Genomic DNA, 20,053 nt, shown 5'->3' with positions numbered 1-20,053 from the left:
CTTGGTTTTCTAACCATAGTATTTACTGAGTGCTGAATGTGTACAGGGCTGTACATTTAATACTTCACATGTATTTACTTAGCTAATCCTCACAACAGCCCTATAGAGTAATAGTATTATCTCACCTTACAGATGGAGACACTGAGGCACAGGGAGAGGAAAAGCAACTTGATCAAGACGTACGGAGCTGGAGAGCCCAGGTTACAAGCCATCATGACACATTTAAGCTTGCTCCCAACTTCCCATCATTATGCTAAGTATTTAAAATGTCCATTTCAAAGGCTAATGATTATAACAGCAGCAGATGCCATTCACCAGGTGTTTACTGTCTGCAAGGCACTGTGCTAAGAGTTCCATGAACATTCACTTCATCGTCCTCTCATCCCTTGAGGTGATTTTATCTCAGGAAATGATCTTGGCTTAAAAAGACAGCAGACAGAATAGAAACCCAAGGCATTGAAGGCTGCTGATTTCAACATCCATCTTTATCAGGAGAAGTATGAGATCATGGTGTACAGCTTCAGGCGACAGGAATGCAATCAGCACTTAGCATCTGCCTGCTGTGAAAGCGGGGTAGGGTTGGGGGGACGCGCAGATTCACATAGCCTGAGCCAAGGCCTCTGAATTTTACAGCCTCAGATGGATACAAATCCATGGTGATCTGTACAAGTCACAGAGCGCTGGGGAAACACAGGGAAGAATGTGTGAACACTTTTTTGAGGATTCTAAGGGACTGACAACTGAATGTCACAGGCTGGTTTAACAAACAGAAAGAGTGGCGTGAATAATTTGCAGGTAGTAATCGCATTTGATGGAAATTCGGACCCAAAAGGAGCTGGGCTGGGAAGGTTGAGATGCTTGTCCGAGTTAACACCAGTTGTTCTGTGTCCTCTCAGCGCCAGCACCTGCATCCTGTGCTCTCCAGCGCAGGGCCCTCCCCGCCTTGTCACCCAGGGCAGCTGGCCCCGGCGCGTCTCTGAGGGACGGGTTAGCGGGGTAATGCCCGTATCACAGAGATGCAGGTTATCGTTTCACAGCTCTTCCAAATCAGTTTTCTCAGGGGATCCTCACGACCATCTTGTGAATAAGAAAAGTAAGAACTGTCCTTTCCATTTACAGATAAGAAACATGAAGCTGGGAGGTAAGTAGTTGTCCTGGGTTTTCCCGGAAAGTTAGTGCGTTCCTTAGAGAAAGCCAGGAACTGTTCATACTCAGGAAATCCCAGAGCCACAGCTGCAGGCAGGAGGGGCCTGGAAGGAGGAGGAAGCTTCCAGAACTGTGACTTTATGACCAGGAGCCCTTGTGAACCAAACTGCATGATCTGGATGTAGATCCATGTGCTTTTCCTGTTTCTCCCAGTCTCTGTCGTGGTATCAGTATAAAACTCAGAGTGAAGAGGAATGGAATTCTGAAGGAACAATTCCAATCATAAGTGGAGAAAAATAGGGCTGTCTGACCTCTCTCCTATTATACCTACGGCTGAAGAATTTCTTACAGCCACCGGATTAACTAATGCATCCCACTCTGCCACACCCTTCGTGCTCACGGGGAGGGTCCTTCCAGCTCCTTCTATGTCTAGCCTTAAGTAGAGTCACTTGGCTTGCCATTGTTGGTTGTCAGGAAAAAAACCTGCTGAAATGTCAATTAGGAAAAAATCCAAATTACAGTTTTTTAGCAGATTTACATCATTTGATTGGACAACATTCACCAGTTTCAATAATCTGGCTCTCCCCAGGTGAGGGTCTTTTATGACTAACCCAGCCCGGCAGATTACCTGGGAAGCAGAGGTAAGATCAAAACAAAGGGCGCCATGGGAGCTGTGCCAACACCTTTCTTTGGGTACCCGTTAAAGACTGGTAACTGTTGCTCTCAGAGGCTCCCCAGTTAGGTTAGGTCCTTCAGATTTCATGCCCCTAAATTCTGAAGCAATTCAAAGAGGCTTTCTCCAAGAGTTTTATTTGTACTTGTTGGTCATACTATAGCCATCCTCATTGTGGACTGGATATTATATTATAAAAATATATAAAATATATTTTTTTCATAAAAAATATATATGTATACAATACATGGGTTTACATTTATATGTATCTATGTATATACATGTGAATCTTTTATTGCCAGCTGTCTCAAACTGTTTATAGAAGTTGGCAGAAGATAAAAATAGTATCTAAGCAAAAAGTCAACATCTGAAGAAGGAAAAGAAAGATTCTGGTACATGATAAACAACCCTTCCTTGAAGCAAATCCCATTTCTCCTTCCACATTTCCAGGAATTCCAAGGAGCCTAATCCAAGCTGCACACACAACTCCCCCCATCTGATTGGATTTCAGGCCCATATGATGACCCACCTCATCATGGCCAGTGCTTCTGTACTTCTGTCACACTATGGCACAGAGATGATGATGTGTACACAGCAAGAAGCATGTTGACCTAGAAGCAAGTGACCCAAGTCCTAATGCCCCAAGAAATAAGGGGAATCATTATGTTGATATGCTTATAACCCACTTGGAGCACAGCAGTTGGGAAATTCTATCCAAAGTCTATGAAGCCACATGAACAAATACAAAAACTTCCTAGATGAAATCTTTCACTTGAGAGTACATGGTGATTTCTCACAATTCAGAATCATTCTTTAGTTTGCAGAGAATGACAACCTACACCTGGAGTGGAAATGCCATTAGCCACGTATTGTACTGAGATAGGGTTTAGGGCTAACCTTCTTGAATATTAACAGGGAGGGTAAGACCCTACGGCTACTCTTAATCTTAGTAAAAACTGGGATATACCAACAACATAAAAGGATGGTGGTAGGAATTAAATAAGATAATGTATACAAAAGGCTTACCAGTTCATATATAACAAATATAAACTGTAACTCCATCATTACCACCCTTCAGTATGCTCTGCATGCCAGCAGCCAGGGGGAAGAGAGGAGGTGTATTAATAGACTTACAGGCCCAAAGAATCTTACGAGTCTCATGAAGTTGGACCTTGAGAGGCAGCTCATTCTAACCACTAGAACAGCTTAGTACTATCCAAAGATGGATCAGAGCAGGTGCTATTTTTCCTAGATGTGGTAATAATGTCACATGTACCAAAGGGATTGTGGCTTTTCTCTGGTCACAGCAAAAAACGTATCTGAGGTCTATTTTGTTTGAAGATGCACTTTTAAAGTAATATGACCAATAAACCTCATGCCTACAATTTCTGTCCTCTATTTTCTTCCCAAGTCTAGGTCTTCCAAAGATTGATAACCTTAGGGATATGGCAGCAAGTCAACATTTTTTGAGATGTTTGTTTTCTTATTCCATATCTTCTTTCTGTTTCAAGTTTTGCTTTTTCTTGGTGAAGACTTAGTTATGAAGCTACTGAGCATTTATGGGAGACTAAGGGAAAATGTGGTGGACCTCCGAACCAACAAAACCAAACGAGATTATTCAATATATTCCAAAGACAAGATCAATTTGATATTTGCTATTTCATGCACCATGAATTCGTGGGTTGGTATCAATGGAAGTACAAAAGCTGGATTTCGTACACTAGCGAATCCCAGGAAATTCACTGGGATTATATTTTCCCTTCTGTCTGCATTGTCTGCTTTTGTTGGGTTTCGTGGGATCGTATCTGTTCTCTCCCATGAGGGGAGCAGTCCTAGATTCCCAGCTAGTTAGGGAATAACAGCCTGCTCAGCTCACCAAGCAGACTGATCATTAAAAGGTCTTAAAAGTGCTTGCCTACAGAACACACTAACATGTGTCGATTTAAGTATTCTTTAAATAAGAAAAAAGAAAATTTCATAAGAAAGATGAAGTCTAAGCCCAGAAAGGAAAATGACTTAAAAAAAAAAAAACCCTATCTAATTTTAATAAATACATAAATGCCAAGGACACAAAATGAGGCTGAGTAGTTTAAACGTGTAACACCTGTATTTGGATGGTGGTTAAAAACATTAAAATTTCACCAGAAAGTCTTGACCTATAGAATTAACACTGTATTACAATATTGCAGATTTTAACACATTCCTTTCACAAGCACAGTTTGAAATACAAGGCCCCATTTGCCTCCTTGGCATTTAACTTCCAAATTGCTTACAGTCCTGTAGGAATTCCTAGGTATCTCTACCCACATGTTACTTTAAACTTAATTCCAAGGGATTCTGTTCCTGCTAGTCTCTGTGAAGTTTATGTCAAAGAACATGCTTTCTATAAACATCAGTAACAATGTATTCTTCTTATTTAATGCAAATAAATATGCCATCCATACTTCTGGCTCACTCTCTATTCTTATTTAATTCTCTCTTGCTCACTCTGATATCTATTTTGGGCACAATGTGAAATATATATTTAATCATAAAACCACTTAATCAGTAGACATTACTTTTATTTTTTGTTTACAGTATTAAAAAATAAAACCAGGATCAGTAAGATTGCTAACACCTCAAAAGAATTTCAAAGCTTTTAATTCTATGGTCAGACTCTTAAGAATTCTGTTTCAAGCTGTGGTTAAGTACAAATCATCCAGATTTCCTTAAACTATTACTGATTTTGCAAAAGATATAACTTAAGTGCAATAAACTTTTGGCAAGAAAACAAGGCAAGATTTCCTTGTGATTTAGAGAGGGAAAAAAATGACAACTAGTTTTTGATCAGTAAGCTGTTTACTGATGTGGGTGTAGGAGAGACTGTTCTACCTACTCATTCTGGAAACATATAAGATTAAAAAACAACCTTTCAATGAAATGGCTGTCACATAGACTATGCTGCTGGCTAACACAAGATTCTTGTGGAGACAGTAAAATCCTGAACAGACTACACAAAACTCTGAAAGAATTAAGAAATAAAATGTAACTCCTATCCTACAATACTCACTACCCTTCAATTACAGTACAAATAGAAGCAAAAGGAAAAACATTGAAGGTTTCTAAATGTAAGCTCCTAAACTTAATGCCAACCTAGGGTTAGTGTTGAGTCTGCATGTAAGCTGACAGAGTACCTTGCACCTCTCAGGAGGTTCAGAGATCAGCTCTGGTTCCCAGATCCCTCGTTTCTCACCTCTGTTTCCTTTGACCTCACCCACCTCAGTTAACTCTGTTCAATCAGAACACTGGGGTGTCATACCTGTATGATGAGATCTACACAAACCCTAAGACTAAGCTTTTCTAAACTTGTCTTTTCCTTGGGATACACGAATCACACCTTCATCCCTCATTTGGCTGCCTTGGATCTTTTCACAACCACACCAGCTCTGGGACCTGTGTATCCTTCAGCTAACTGCGCTGAAGAGTGAATGGTGGTGTCTGGTTCACAGTTTGTTAATCAACGTAACAGAAAGCACTGGGGAAACATAGTGCACTTCTTCCCTTGTGTTCAGCATATCTCACTGATCCATAGTTTCCTTTCTACCTTTTGTCAGGGTTCATGCTTATTACAAAATTCAAGACTGAAGTCCATTTATTTGCTGCTTTTAAAAGGCACACCTTAAAAATAACAGCACATGAAGCTGGAGATGAAACGTTGAAAAAGGTTCCCCATAAAAACACCAGCCAAAAGAAAGCTGGAGTATCTATCTACACCACTACGAACGTGAAGTTAGGAAGGATTCCTAGAAATAAGGAAAACGTTTCATAAGAATAAAGGGTCGATTTATCCAGAAGGTATTTTTTTAAATCTAAATTTATATCATCCCTTAATAACATAGCTCCAAAATATATAAAGGAAAATCTGACAGAACTCAGGAGAAATAGGCAATTCCATACTCACAGTGGGAGAATTCAACTCACCTCAATAACTGATAAAACAAGCAGATAAACATCAGGAGGGATATAGAAGATTTTGAAAACATGATGAACTTGACCTAATTAAGAAATATACAATACTGCAGTAAATAACTACATAATACATTCTTTTCAGTTACATGTATGCTATACTAAAGCAAGAATCAACAAACTTCAAGGGACAGAAATTGTACACAACATATTCTAACCTACATGGATTTAACTAGAAATCGGTGACAAAAAGGTAGCTAGAAAATTAGTAAATGTTTGGAAGCTCACTAATACACTTGAAAATATTACCTAGTTCAAAAATTACAATAAAATTAGAAAGTATTTTGACAAAAGAAAATGAAAATCTACTAATATTAAAATATGAGGGCTGCAAACTAAAGCTGTGCTTAGAGGTAAATTTACAGTTTAAACATTTTTTTAAAGGCTACAGAGAATACATGGGAAATCTCTATATCGTCCTCGTAATTTTGTTGTGAACTGCAAAAATATCCTAACAAAAAATAAAGTCTTACAAAAAGAAAAAGCTAAAAGCCAAGAATTTAAAATATATCTTATAATTTAAAAAAAACCCAGCATATTAAACTAAAGTATGTAGAAGAATGGAAATAAGAAAAAAGTAGACATGAATGTAATAGAAAACTAACTTCTAAGCAGAAAAATCAACAAATACAAAGCTTGGTTCTTTGAAAGCACCGTGAAATGTAAGGAACAAAACAAAACAAAAACAAAAAATGGGAAATTTACCATTAATTTGAATTAAAAGAGGATAGCACAAGAGATACCATGGGTATTATAAAGAGGATATAATAAACATTGTGCTGATAAATTTTTAAATTTTAAGGCAAAGGACAAATGTCTTGAAAAATGACATACAAAGACTGACATAAGACACAGAAAATCTGAATAATTCCATATTGAATTAAGAATTTGAATCCAGGGGAATTCCCTGGTGGTTCTGTGGTTAGGACTTGGTGCTCTCACTGCCAGGGTGCTGGGGTGCCAGGTTCAATCCCTGGTCGAGGAACTAAGAGCCTGCAAGTTGCACAGCGTGGCCCCCAAAAAATAAATAAATAAAAGAATTTGTATCCACAGAAAAGACTTTAGGCCAAGAGGGCTACACAAATAAATTGTACAAAAGAAGTTTTACCAAACTCTTCCAGGAAATTTGAGTACAGCATTATGATGTAAAAACCAGACAAAGACATTAAAAGAAAGAAAAATTATAAACCAAACTGTCTTAGGAACAATAAACAACATACCAATAAACTGAATCTAACAATATAAAAATGATAATACTCCACAATCAAACTTGGCTAGGCAAGTTCAAAATTCACAGGGCTGGCTGTTACAAAGGCTACGCCGGAACTCTTGTGCAGGAGCTGAGGCTATTACCCACAGGCAGAATTTCTTTTTCTTCAGGGAAGGCTTAGCTCCTAAGCCCTTCCAACTGACTGAACTGTGCCCACCCAGACTATCCAGGATAATCGTTCTTACTTAAAATCAACTGATTATGGACTTTAATCACATCTACAAAATACCTACACAACAACACCTAGATTACCTTTTGATTGAATAACTGTGGAATGTAGTCTGGTCAAGTTGACACGTAAAACTGACCACCACAAAATGGAAATATTTCCTATGTCTTTTTTGAGGCCTGCATAATTCTGATACCAAAAGCTGACAAAATAGTTCAAGAAAAGCAAATTACAGACCAATATTCTCATGAACAACAGAAACAAAAATTCTTGCCAAACATTAACAAATTACATACAATAATACATTAAAAAAGAAGATACTATATCATGACCAAGTGGAGTTTATTCCAGGAATGTAAGGTTAACCTTCAAATACCAATCACTATAATTCACATTAAAAGAATAAAGGTGAATAATTATATGATTATCTGAAGAGATGTAGAAAAAACATTTGTCCAAATTCAACACCTATTCTTGATTTTAAAAAAAAAGTAAAACTCTTGGCAATTGAGGAATTAAAGGAAAAGTTTTCAATCTGATAACAGATATCTACCTAAAAGATCACAGTTCAGATCATTCACAATGAAAAAATATTGAAAGATTTTGCCCTAAGAGTACAAGAATGTCTTATCACTTCTATTCCATGGTGTACTGGAAACTCTAGCCAAAACAATAAGTCTAGAAAGGAAAATAAATATTGGAAATGAAGAAGTAAAACTGTCATTATTTACAGCTGACATAATTGTTTATGTACAAAATCCTACAGAATTTTTAAAAGCACCACCACCAACTCCAGGAAATGCAAAATGAATTCACAAATAAATCAACTGTATTTCTATAAACTAGCAACAAGCAGTTGAAAACGGTATTAAAAACAGTACAATAATGTCATGAAAAAAACATCAAATATTCAGGAATAAGTTAAACCAAAGAAGTGCAAGATGTCTATACTAAAAATTACAAAACATTCCTAAAATTAAAGAAAACCTAAATAAGTAGAGAGGTACCATATTCATAATTGCAGATTCAACATTGATAAGACTCAGACTCCTCAAATCAATCTATAGATAAAAGAAAATATTAATAAAAATTCCAGCAGGAAAAAACAACTTGAAAAGGCTTCTAAAATTTACACAGAAAAGAATCTAGAATGATCAAAACAAGCTTGAAAAAAAAAGAAAAAGCAAAAAAAAAAAAAACCAAGCTTGACAAAGAAGTACAAAATTAGAAGACTTAAACTACTGGATTTCAAGTCTTACTAAAATGTATAATAACCAAGACTGCAGTATTGGTATAAGGATAGATAAACAGGTCGAAACTACTGGATTTCAAGTCTTACTAAAATGTATAATAACCAAGACTGCAGTATTGATATAAGGATAGATAAGCAGGTCGGTGGAACAAAATAAAGAATACAGACGCAGACGTCCTCAAATACAGTCAAATGATTTTTAACCAAGGCGCCAATTCAGTGCATAAAAGTGTTTTTAACAAATGTGGCTAGAATAACTGGAAAAAAATAAACCTCAACCATGTACTACTCTTCCATACACAAAAAACAACGCAAGATGCATCATCAATTTCTAAAAAGGTAGAATAGGGAAGTATCAATATCTTCACGCTCCTAAGGATAAAAAGATTTCTTAGGATACAAAAACATGAACTACAAAAGAAACAAAAGGGTACATGTTAGACTTCATCAGAATTGAAACTTGATCTCCATTAAGGATGTAAAAAGGCAAGCCACAGACTGGAAGAAACTATTCACAAAGGAATAGTATTAAATATATATTAAAATAAATATCTCCAATGGGGATTTGAGGGAGGGGGTGGGGAAGGGATCAACACACCACAGAAACCTCAAAATGACAGAGTCATTGTTCAGTGAGAGAGGCTGAGATGCTTTCTACACACTTTCCCTGACATCTCTACACAATGAAATGCAAGGGTCAGTGGTACTGAGACAAGTAAAGGCAGTTCCACTCTTTGCTTCTATAAAAGCAAGTGACCCAACCCTATTATGCCCTGGTCTCAGGCTTGCTTTGTTCTCAATATCCAGATGCAGCAGCTTGTTCTTTTGTGCTCCCCCCTCTGGAAAGAAATGACTGAGAACACCTCCTTCACATTTTCTTTTTCTTGGGCATTTTCACTTCATAAAGCTGCAGTCAATGTGTTTTGTGTGTGGTGAGGAGGGAATGACACGTTCCATGGTGGTCCCCGCCACTGCCAGCATTGGTGGCTCAAGTAGCCTCAGGATTAGCCCTTTGTGTCCATGAAAGGATATGAAAAGTCAGTTGTTTAAGCTCAGCCAAGCTGCTGATTTTTTTTTTTTCCCTGAATGAGGGGTGTGTGGGGAAAAAGGTTTTGCAATTCAATTTTCCTCAATAAATTACAGCATTTTGCTGAGGGCAGCTGTGTGCAAGTTCACATTCTCAGAGCAGTCCCAAACTTTTTAAAACAAAATTAAAATGCCTAAACCTGACTTCCACATTTTACCTTCATCTTTACTTATTTTACTAATAGGAAGACTTCTTGGAAGTGATGATTTTAATGACAAGCATTGTAGATAATTAAGATTCCTTACTCAGTGTTATCTGGGACTCTGGCAAATCGTATGAAAACTACATTAATTTGAAATATTTCGTGCTCAATGGTCTATCTTGAAAATAATTGATTTTTATTCTGTGAGTCTACATGGGAAAATGTCCATTAAAATCTTCAGGGATTACAAACCTAGAATCTCTGTAATACAAACTCACGAGGCGATATTTATGAGCCTGGAAACTGTCTGTGACAATAATTTTAATGCAACATAATGCCATTATCAGACTATTTCTCCTACTTAAAAATACATGTGGTGTTTATTTATTTTAAAATTTTTATGTATTTATTGATTTGGCTGCACAGGGTCTTAGTTGCAGCACACAGGATCATTGATCTTCGTTGCGGCATGTGGGATCTTTTAGTTGTGGCATGCAAACTCTTAGTTGAGGCATGTGGGATCTAGTTCCCTGACCAGAGATCGAACCCATGCCCCCTGCACTGGGAGGATGGAGTCCTAGCCACTGGACCACCAGGAGAGTCCCTACATGTGGTATTTAAAAAATAACCACCCATTATTTAGTGCTCAACATGCACTTAGATGTTATGCAAAGAATTTTATTAAAATGACTTCATTTTGTTTTCCCAACAACCCTTACAGAATTTGGTATTATTTTATTTTACAGATAAGGAGGTGTGGCTTTGTGGGGCAGAGACAGTAAGAGGGAGAGCTAGGACTCAAGCTTGGAAAGGGAGACTGTGGGGGTCCCCACTCTACCACACTTTAAAGCTGCTGACGTCATAAATGATTATCGTGTGGAATCACACTACATAATTCTTTTTTTATGCTTCCTTCCTTCTTCCTTTGGAATTGCAAACAGCTCCACTTTGGCCAGCAACTATAATGTGACTGGACAGGCAACATATCTGGTAGCTGCAAGAGTCAGTGTACATGATGGTGTACCAATTCGTGATCACCCCTCTGTTGGGATGTGGTCTCTGAATGACATTGCCTGTGGGAATGGACTGTCCTGCAGTGTGGACCACGACTCAGGATCCAGGGTTTTCATCAGCCATACTTGGCATCACTATTACAAAATATTAAATGAATTATCTGATATCTCATTTACGGGAATGACAAGGAATTAGATGAGGAAAAGTATATGGAATAAACACCTTAGAAGTAGTAAAAATAAAAATGAACATGATCAAGTATCTTCCAAGGTTTATCAAATATACCAAGGATAAGCAGAATCATCAAAAATGAGTTCGAACACATTTGGCACCAACTATGTCCTTTAAAACAGAACTGAACAAACAACACCTTCAAGCCCCTTCCCGATTCCACTCTCAGTTGACGACAGAGAAAAGACTGGTTCCCACTGGGAACACGGCTTCAGCAGCCCCTCCTGCCCCACCATCCACAGCAGCCTGTACCTCTCATCTGGGATCAAAGGTCGCTTTCTAGAGGCCACACCCACCTCCTGGACCAGGCTCCCTCACTACCTCCAGCCCCACACCCAGTCTGCCTTCCAGGACTTGCGCCAGGGCGCTGCCACAGTTAGGATTCCAAAGGCAGCAAGGGGTGCATCTCTGTGTGTCTCCCTCCCCTTGGGGGCCTGGCGGGGAGGATTCCGGCCTGACTCAGCCCTGCACTTCAGGGCGTCAACGCTAATCCCTGTTTGTGGAGGGGAAGGAGCAACAGAGGAAAATATTACCCACCACACACCCCCAACCCCAAAACTAAACACCCAACCAGCAACGCCTCCGCAGACCCTACGTTCCAGATGGGCCTCTCTCTGGTTTTACTCAAACTCCTTCCAAGGGTAGCCTGCCTTCCCTTCAGCTTCCTCCACGCCTCCTCCATTCTCAGCCCTTTGCAGTCTGGCCCCTCCCATCTGAAACCTGCTTCTTAGGTCACCAGAAGCCTCCTGATTTCTAAATCAACTGACAACTTTCCAGGGACTTACCTTCTCCTTTGCGTTGAACAGGCCTGTCCTTCCTCGGTGCCCCAACCTATTTCCTCCTCTCTTCCTTGTGTGTCTCCTCTGCTGCCCTCCTCTCTCTGCTTCCTCTCTGAATATGGAGGCTTCCATAAGGATCTCTGCTCCCGAAATGCTTCACTCTCTCTGGGCAATCTTATCCATTGTCACAGATTCAGCTTTTACCTGCTCAGTGAAGAATACACAGGTGCTATACTCATCCCAGGTCTCTCTCTCAAACACCAGACTCTTACGTCCAATGACCTGCAGGACGCCTCCCCCTGGAGGTCCCAAACTTCAAGATAACTGAACTAAAAGTGGCACAGCTGGGACTGGGAATCAGTGAGGCCAGAACTTTCTCTCCTCACACGACTGCGCGTGTCTTATCTGAAATCAGGTAGCATCTATCCCCGTCCCTCTATACGTCATACAAAAACATGTGACGGATTCTGATCATGATGGTTAACTAACCAGGGGCTCAGCACACGGTGGGCCGGCCAGCTTTGGAAACCTAACCTTGGCCTTGCTTGTAGTAGCAAAGAGACAGAACCTTTCTCACAAAATCTCAATGTAATTAATAATCACTGTCAAAATGTGACACCGTTATAGTGAAAGACTGCTTCTGGGGATAAATCACGTGGCTTAACCCAGCAGGACATATTTATAAAATAAGTTTGCAGAAGAGAAAAAAAAAATCAGACATATCCCATCAAACATCTTTGCAGTAAAAGTAATCTGCCCCTGAGTCACAGCTTAGCTCACGCTGGTAAACAGTGGAAGCCTTTGCCCATAGGCTCTGCTGTTTGCAGTGAGATATTCATTGCTGCAAGTCTCTGTGCAGCTTCTGATAAATACATTTCATTTCCAAAATTAATTAATTAATGAAGAAAGTCCCCACAGCCTGAATCACTTTAAAGGAGACAAAATTCAGTGACAGAAAAAACATCCCACATGAGCAGCAATACTGAATGAGAGGATGAGAGATGAGATGACCCAGCATTATTCTTTAGAACCTCAAGCTCACAGACAAAACAAAGGCTGGATACAAGATATTCCTGTGGGTATTTCTGTCTTTTTTTTTAAAAAGACACCTTAAGACAGAGCAATCAACGTGTGAAAAGAAAAGCTGTCTACAAAAACAAAAAAGACATTTTCTGAGATGACTCTGATCCCTTACTCAAATTATTGGCTTAAAGGTACTTGCTTTTAAAGGCTTTGTATCTTCCATAACCGGTCTCTATTGTCCTTGTTAAAGTATAATTTTCACCTTATTATTACTATTCTTTTCTTTGTAAGTAACCACACCTGGCTTTATCCAAAAAAAAAACTGGTGCAGTAAATATCTGTCCTTTGTGGTAATCCGATGCATAATTTAGTTAATCTAGGCTACCATGAGAGGTGATTCTCTGTTGTGAAATGTGCTCACAGTAAAGGGAATCCACGCCGGATACCTGAACGGCAGCGGGAGAACCACTTACCAAGCATGTAGCTGCTTCGAACCAACCTTGACCGTGACTGTGTAGCCACTCCTACAGCAGGCGTCACTCATGTTAACTCAGCCTCCCGACTACAACCACACCTTTCTCTTACAAACGTGGCCTTTTACTTAATTAAGATAACACCATCGGGCTGAAAGGCCCATCTCAGCCCCTGTGAAAAGGCCCTGAAAAACAGGCACTTTGCTTTGTGCTGTGAGAACTCTGACATGACTGTCACGTTACCTGGCTGAAATCAAGAAATGTCAGGGGCAGCAAGTCATCCATATGCCCAATGTCTTTGGAGAAACGATTCAAAATTCTTCCTGCAAGAACAGGATATGAGAAATTACTCATTTCCCCAGACAGGCCCTTTAAGAAGAACAACTCACAAACAAATCAAAACAATATTTTTAAAGTATATGTATGTAATATATTACAGATTCATATGAAATAAGCCAATGTCAGTGGTAAAGAAAGAGAAAACAGAATGATATCTAAAGAGAAACAAAAATGCCACCAAATGGCAGTGGGTGGGAGAGCTGAAACTGAAACCTGGTTTTTATTATAAAAGACTGGGGGGAGGGGCTTCCCTGGTGGTGCAGTGGTTAAGAATCCGCCTGCCAATGCAGGGGACGTGGGTCCGAGCCCTGGTCTGGGAAGATCCCACATGCCACAGGGCAACTAAGCCCATGCACCACAACTACCGAGCCTGTGCTCTAGAGCCTGCGCGCCACAACTACTGAGCCCACGTGCCACAACTACTGAAGCCTATATGCCTAGAGCCCATGCTCCTCAACAAGAGAAACCACCACACTGAGAATCCCGTGCACCGCAACGAAGAGTAGCCCCCACTCACTGCAACCAGAGAAAGCCCGCGTGCAGCAATGAAGACCCAACGCAGCTAAAAATAAAATAAATAAATTTATTTTAAAAAAAAAAGAATAGGGAGAAAATCATGTGGCAATAACGGGAAGGGCTGGTGGATTTGAGAATGTTCCCTCCTTTTAGATCCATCCCATCTAAGACTCATTCCAAGTGCTAAGTCAGCAAATAAGCAGTTGCACAATACCTAAATTAATCCTAATTGTCACACTAATTTTGCTTTAGTTATCAAAAGTAATTTTGCTAAGTGATACTTTTTAAATAAACATAATTATAACTTCTCTGTAATTTTTTCCCTCCAGATGGTTCACAGGACCTCACGTTTTGGGAAATTGTAGATTCCTGCCATTTCTAAGTTGTGAGTTTACTACTGGGGTAATAAGTTGTTATTTTCAGAGGTGCACTGGGTGTGACAAACACAGACTCATGCTTAAGCATCCAAGAAGACCAGAGGGATGGAAGCAGGAAAACAGAAATATTACTTAGTGACTAAAGATGATCATTAATTTTATTTCCCTTCTCAGAATCCACGAAAACAGTATATCCTAAAGGCTGCAGGATTGGAAGATGAGAAATAATTTCTAATAAATATCTAATGTGAACTAAAAATGCCGCCTGCCATATCAAGTAAACAAAGGATACTGCAGCCATCAGGCACTGCAGCTAACCCTGCGATGGTGCACCCTGAGGAAACTCAGGATGAGAAAACACAGGATACTGGCCCCAGATAGCTGAGGTGCACATCAAAGGAATGATTTCAGTGAGCCTAGACTGTTGCATCTTCCCATACATAGAAAAGCAGTGAATTCCCTAACTTGAGACATCTGGTTTTCTTTTATTAACAGTAACCTTTTGATATGCTGACTACCTGTTCTTTGTTGCAAAAACTCCTATGTATCCTGGCTCCCCCCGCCCCGCAGGCCTTGCCTCTTTGGAACAGTGTCTCAGAGCTATCTCAGAGGCGTGTCCCGGGCTTAAGTCCTCAGTTTTGTCCACAAAATAAAGCATAACTCTCAACTTTTAGGTTGTACACTTTTTTTCAGTCAACACTAGTTGTTTTATGATTAAATCTAAAGAAACTGAAGACACACAGACACACAGACACACACACAAACATATAGCCTATTTTGGGGTAGCAACTCTTGAGAAATATGTCATCTAGGCCCCTGAACTTCTTTCATGATTGAGGCTCCAGGAAGCCAGCCTGCAGGTGAGATGTGGGACCTCTAGGTGCTCTTCCTGACCTCTGTCAGAGGTGACTTTCTCCCGAGACCCTTCACACCAAGCCACAGCTGGACACTGAATGAGCAGAGGCTGGGCGCTGAGTTTCCGCTGCCGGGATGAGCCGGCTCTGCTGTCCTCCACGGGGCGCCTGGCTCACCGGAAGCACAGGGTGCACCCAAGCCGGGGGCTGCAGACATTGGAGGCTTTCGCCCTTGGCCAGGCCAGGCCGTTACAGGCTGGGCCTCAATTCTCCTGTCTCAGGCTTAGGAAATACAGACTCCAGAAACCATCTTTTAGTGACACGTTTGGAGGGCCAGGGACAAATTTTCGGAGCCTCTAGGAATGCTTGCTTTAGAAGGTGATTCTCAGGATGAAATGGGCTCATGCAGGTGAAAGAACCCAGTCACAATGCCCGGTGAGTTCACAGGTGCTCAACCACCAAGAGATAATGACTATTCCCCCCAGGCTCTGCAGCATCATGTCACCTCGGAAAGTCTACCAGACACTGTAGGAATGTCCACCTGTTAAAATGCACTTGCTGATTCAGGAGTGTTGGGGGGAGCTAGAGAGTCTGCATTTCTTCCCAGCGGTCAGGTGACCCCCCTTTCTGCTATTTCCCCGATCACATTTCAAGGGGCAAGAAGATGGGAATCATTTAATCAATTCTGCTTTAGGAACATTAAAATCAGATGGGCATTTTTTCCACATATTCTTATGGATTTTGCGGCCTCCCAGCCATTTTTTAACTTCCCAAAGTAGCAATATAGAAATAAGGAAAATACACGTCACAAAAGACATAGTTCAAAGGCTTGTGATTTCTTTGACGGAAAAATGCAACTTTTTAACATAGCAGGATTCAGAAACACTGCAAGTATGATTTGTCTTAGTAAGTGTTGAAAGCAGTACAGGAATTTTTTAAGATGAAAAGGCTATTTAGGGATGAACAGTAAGTGAAAACTACCCCTTTACCTTTCACCAGATGTGCAAGTCTTAAGGTCTGAGAGACCCAGGGTTGGCAAAAAGTGTAAAATACAAGGAAAACAAAAACAATGAGAAAAACTATCTCCCCACATACAATGACTACAAAAATGGAACCGAATGTCAAAGCAGGTCAAAAAACTAAAGAAGTCTTGTTCACCAATGAGCTGAGTGTAGAAAATGTGAAATCAGAAAGTTCAGTAGCTACTTCCTTGCACTAAGAAACATTAAGAGAATGAATGGTATTTGCAGAGTATTTCAACAGGCTTAGGGATAGACTGTTGTAAACAGAGCTGGGATTTCATGTTCATGGCCTCATAGTGTTAAAGTTTTCTCAAAAGTCTCCAAATGAAATCCTTACAATGAATTCCCTTCACACACATGCCAGGACTCTTCATCCAAAGGACACGTGCTCCCTGCTGGAGTATCTCCAGGGAGGTAGAGGGAAGGGGGGTTCACATGAACATGGGGAACCCAATCCATTTTCAGTCTGTTCTGTTAGACAGGGCTTTCTCACATCAAACCGAATCTTGCCTTCCTGGAACATCCAACCTCTGCCGCTTCTTCTGCCCTTATAACCACACAAAATGAACCTAATTTGTCTTGATATGGCAAATACTTGAATGAAGTGAATCATATCCTTTCCAGCAACTACTCCTTGGTGCCTCAATGATCCCTCATAAGGCTCGGGGTCCTATCTTGGCCGCTGCCTCTTGACCAGACTCAGATGGCCAGTCTCAGTTTAATGCCTTGTGCTCAGGATTAAAATCAGTGCCCCAGGTACTGGGGTAAATTGGTATCACCACCTCCCCTATCCTGCATAGGATACAGTGAATCATGAAGCCAACAATAACAGTAAATTCTGGAGGCCAGATCACATTTTGGACACAAAATGTGAATCCAATGTGAATCCAATCCATTTTACACAAAATGTGTAAAATGAAAATCCACATCGCTCTGCACAGGCAGATTTGGGAGAATAGCTGAGCAATATGTATAAACTCTAGGAGTGCATCCCTTCTGACCCCAAAATTCCATTTCTAGGAACATATCCCCAAGAGTTAATAAGTTCATCAGAAGGTTGAATGTGGCATATTTGTCAAGTCAGAAGTAGAAAAAACCCGAACGAGTCTGAAACAAGTCTATAACGTATTACGTACAATTTTAATTTTACTGTGATTGCGCCCCTCCTACCGTCTCATTGCAGCTTCTCCTCTGTTTTTGGATGTGGGGTGTCTTTTTTGGTGAGTTCCAGTGTCTTCCTGTCGATGACTGTTCAGTAGTTAGTTGTGATTACGGTGCTCTCACAAGAGGTAGTAAGTGCACGGCCTTCTACTCTGCCATCTTGAACCACGCTCATTACCATGTTAGGTAAACCTCAAAGTATAGGCACATGTCAGAGCACTGTGATCCCAGACATGGATGGGAAATGAAAGAAAGAGACACACAGCCTGTCTCGTGTAGAGATTCTCTGTAAGAAGTTCCTTCCGAGGGGACAACCTAGCTTAACACCATGTGACACAGCCAACGTTTTAGCAACTCTTCAACAACATTGAAACACATTTGTATCGAATGTAGGGTGTTTCATACACCACACAAAAAATGGATTCCTAAATCATTCTGCAAAGTGAACGTTCATTTATCTTTCCACACACACATAAATTGGAATAAAAGCTTATATGATCTTATATTCAGATTTTCTCTGGTAGGAAAAAAATATCAGTAAAGCTTTTTGTACAAGATGGATCAACATGCACAGTGATTTTCTCCCAAGAATCTTCTCCAATTTCAAATATCAAATGTAATCAGGCACTAAATGCATTAACAAGATATATATGCTGAGAAACTTGGTGTCCGACTTACCTATTGGATTTCTATCAAAGAACAATACCGGAGCTCTCAAAATGGACTCCAACATTTTGTTGTGCCAAATTTGTGAAGAATTAACAAGAACGCAGAATATCAACAGAGATCTTGTGATGCCGAAAAGGACAGTACCTACAGTTAGAACTGAAATAAAGAAACGTCATTCAGCACAAGATCTCTGCCTTTCCTTCCATGATGCTAAAGCATGGCAGGCAGTTTATAAAGATATTATGTATTTTATTCTATAAATATAATTTATATATAAATTCATAAATAGAATATAGAATAAATTTATATATATAATGGATTACTTAAGAGTTTAATACATTCACATGATACATTTAAGGAAGAATATAAAAATCACTATGTTCCTCTCATTAAACAGAAACCACATGGGAAAAAAAATCATGTATAAACCACAATTTCATTCTATGCTTTTCTAATTCAATTACAACTTCTAATAAAAACTCAGAAGAAAGAAAATTATAAAAAGTAGTTAATCTTCCTTTTTCCGTATTTCAAATCTTACTAATTAAAACATGTCCCATAATCTAAAATTGAGGAATGCTTTGGTACCATCATGAATTAACAGGGAACAGGAGAAATGATTCACCATTTCCTTGTAAATGGTAAATTTACATCAAAATTTAATTCCACGTAAAGTAGTTAATTCCAGGCCCAAGTAGCTTTAAAGAGTATGAAAACATCATATTAAGTTGCAAGCAGAAAATCTCTTAAATAATTGAATTGCAAGAAAATACAGATTATACTTTTTTTTCTTTTTTTTTTTTGCGGTACGCGGGCCTCTCACTGCTGTGGCCTCTCCCGTTGTGGAGCACAGGCTCCAGACACGCAGGCCCAGCGGCCATGGCTCACGGGCCCAGCCGTTCCGCGGCATGTGGGATCTTCCCGGACCGGGGCACGAACCCGTGTCCCCTGCATCGGCAGGCGGACTCTCAACCACTGCGCCACTAGGGAAGCCCCTACAGATTATATTTTAACATGACATAATTAATCTAAATGAGCAACTAATCTCTAAGTGTTTTATAGAAATGCAAAGCATTTGGAAATGAACATAATCACTTAAACTTACATTTTATTAACAACATAAATGAGTACCTGCTATGCATATAAAAATTAAAATAGCCCTTACATCTCTTGAACTGACAGTGATAAATAGAGTGGACATAACTTCTATAATAAATATTCCATCAAGTACTTCTTTTCTCCCCTCCAGCTGACACATCGCTTATTTCAACTCTGAAAGCTGCTCAAATTCCTGAATTCCATCAACATGCATTTGCCTTAGCCCATCATCCTATGTGAATGTATAACAGATTCCCTTTCTTCTTCCTTTAAGTTCCCATAGTCCACCAATTCAGAAGGTAAACAACTAATGGATTTAGGTTTCTTAGCAAGAGATCAACACAATAAACACCAAATTTCAATGAGTGGGTTCTTACAAAGATATCACACTCTATCTCTGCAGAAAGCTTGTATGAGGGTTTCCCATGGGAATATTTAATATTTTAGATGAGTATTTCCTCTAAAACGTATGTAACACTACATATATTCTAAGCACTCTTTTGAAAGCAGAGAGCCGTGTTAATATTAGCCTAGCAAGCCAGATGCTAAATTAATCACACAGTTGCGGACATGATAACATTGTAATTTCAAGGTAAGAAAGAGAAGCAATCCTAATTCCCAGACACTGGATTTCTCCCTGCTTAGCTTCCCTCTTAAGTAATTAGTGAAGCCCAAGAGATGAGCAGTATGGGGAAAGGGGGCTTTGCATACCTGTGAGGAAATAATGCTTTTATTTGGGGGCCCTTGCTGCCA

The 20,053-nt window shown here is 39.8% G+C and overlaps 1 pseudogene across 1 annotated transcript in view; it reads right to left on the bottom strand.

Moving 5' to 3' along the window:
* The window catches only part of LOC308605044 (ATP-binding cassette sub-family C member 4-like), a 112,540-nt pseudogene that overhangs the window by 69,646 nt on the left and 22,841 nt on the right, over positions 1-20,053 (bottom strand). The window contains exons 10-11 of the transcript XR_014017928.1: positions 18,212-18,358; positions 13,508-13,587 (exon numbers count right to left, since the gene is read on the bottom strand). The product of XR_014017928.1 is annotated as an ATP-binding cassette sub-family C member 4-like (transcript). The remainder of the gene's footprint in view (positions 1-13,507; positions 13,588-18,211; positions 18,359-20,053) is intronic.

The sequence above is a fragment of the Mesoplodon bidens genome, assembly GCF_964165515.1.
Source record: "Mesoplodon bidens genome assembly, chromosome: 17".
Classification (NCBI taxonomy): domain Eukaryota; kingdom Metazoa; phylum Chordata; class Mammalia; order Artiodactyla; family Ziphiidae; genus Mesoplodon; species Mesoplodon bidens.
Note: the sequence above shows the minus strand (reverse complement) of the source record. Positions and strands in the feature narration are given on the sequence as shown.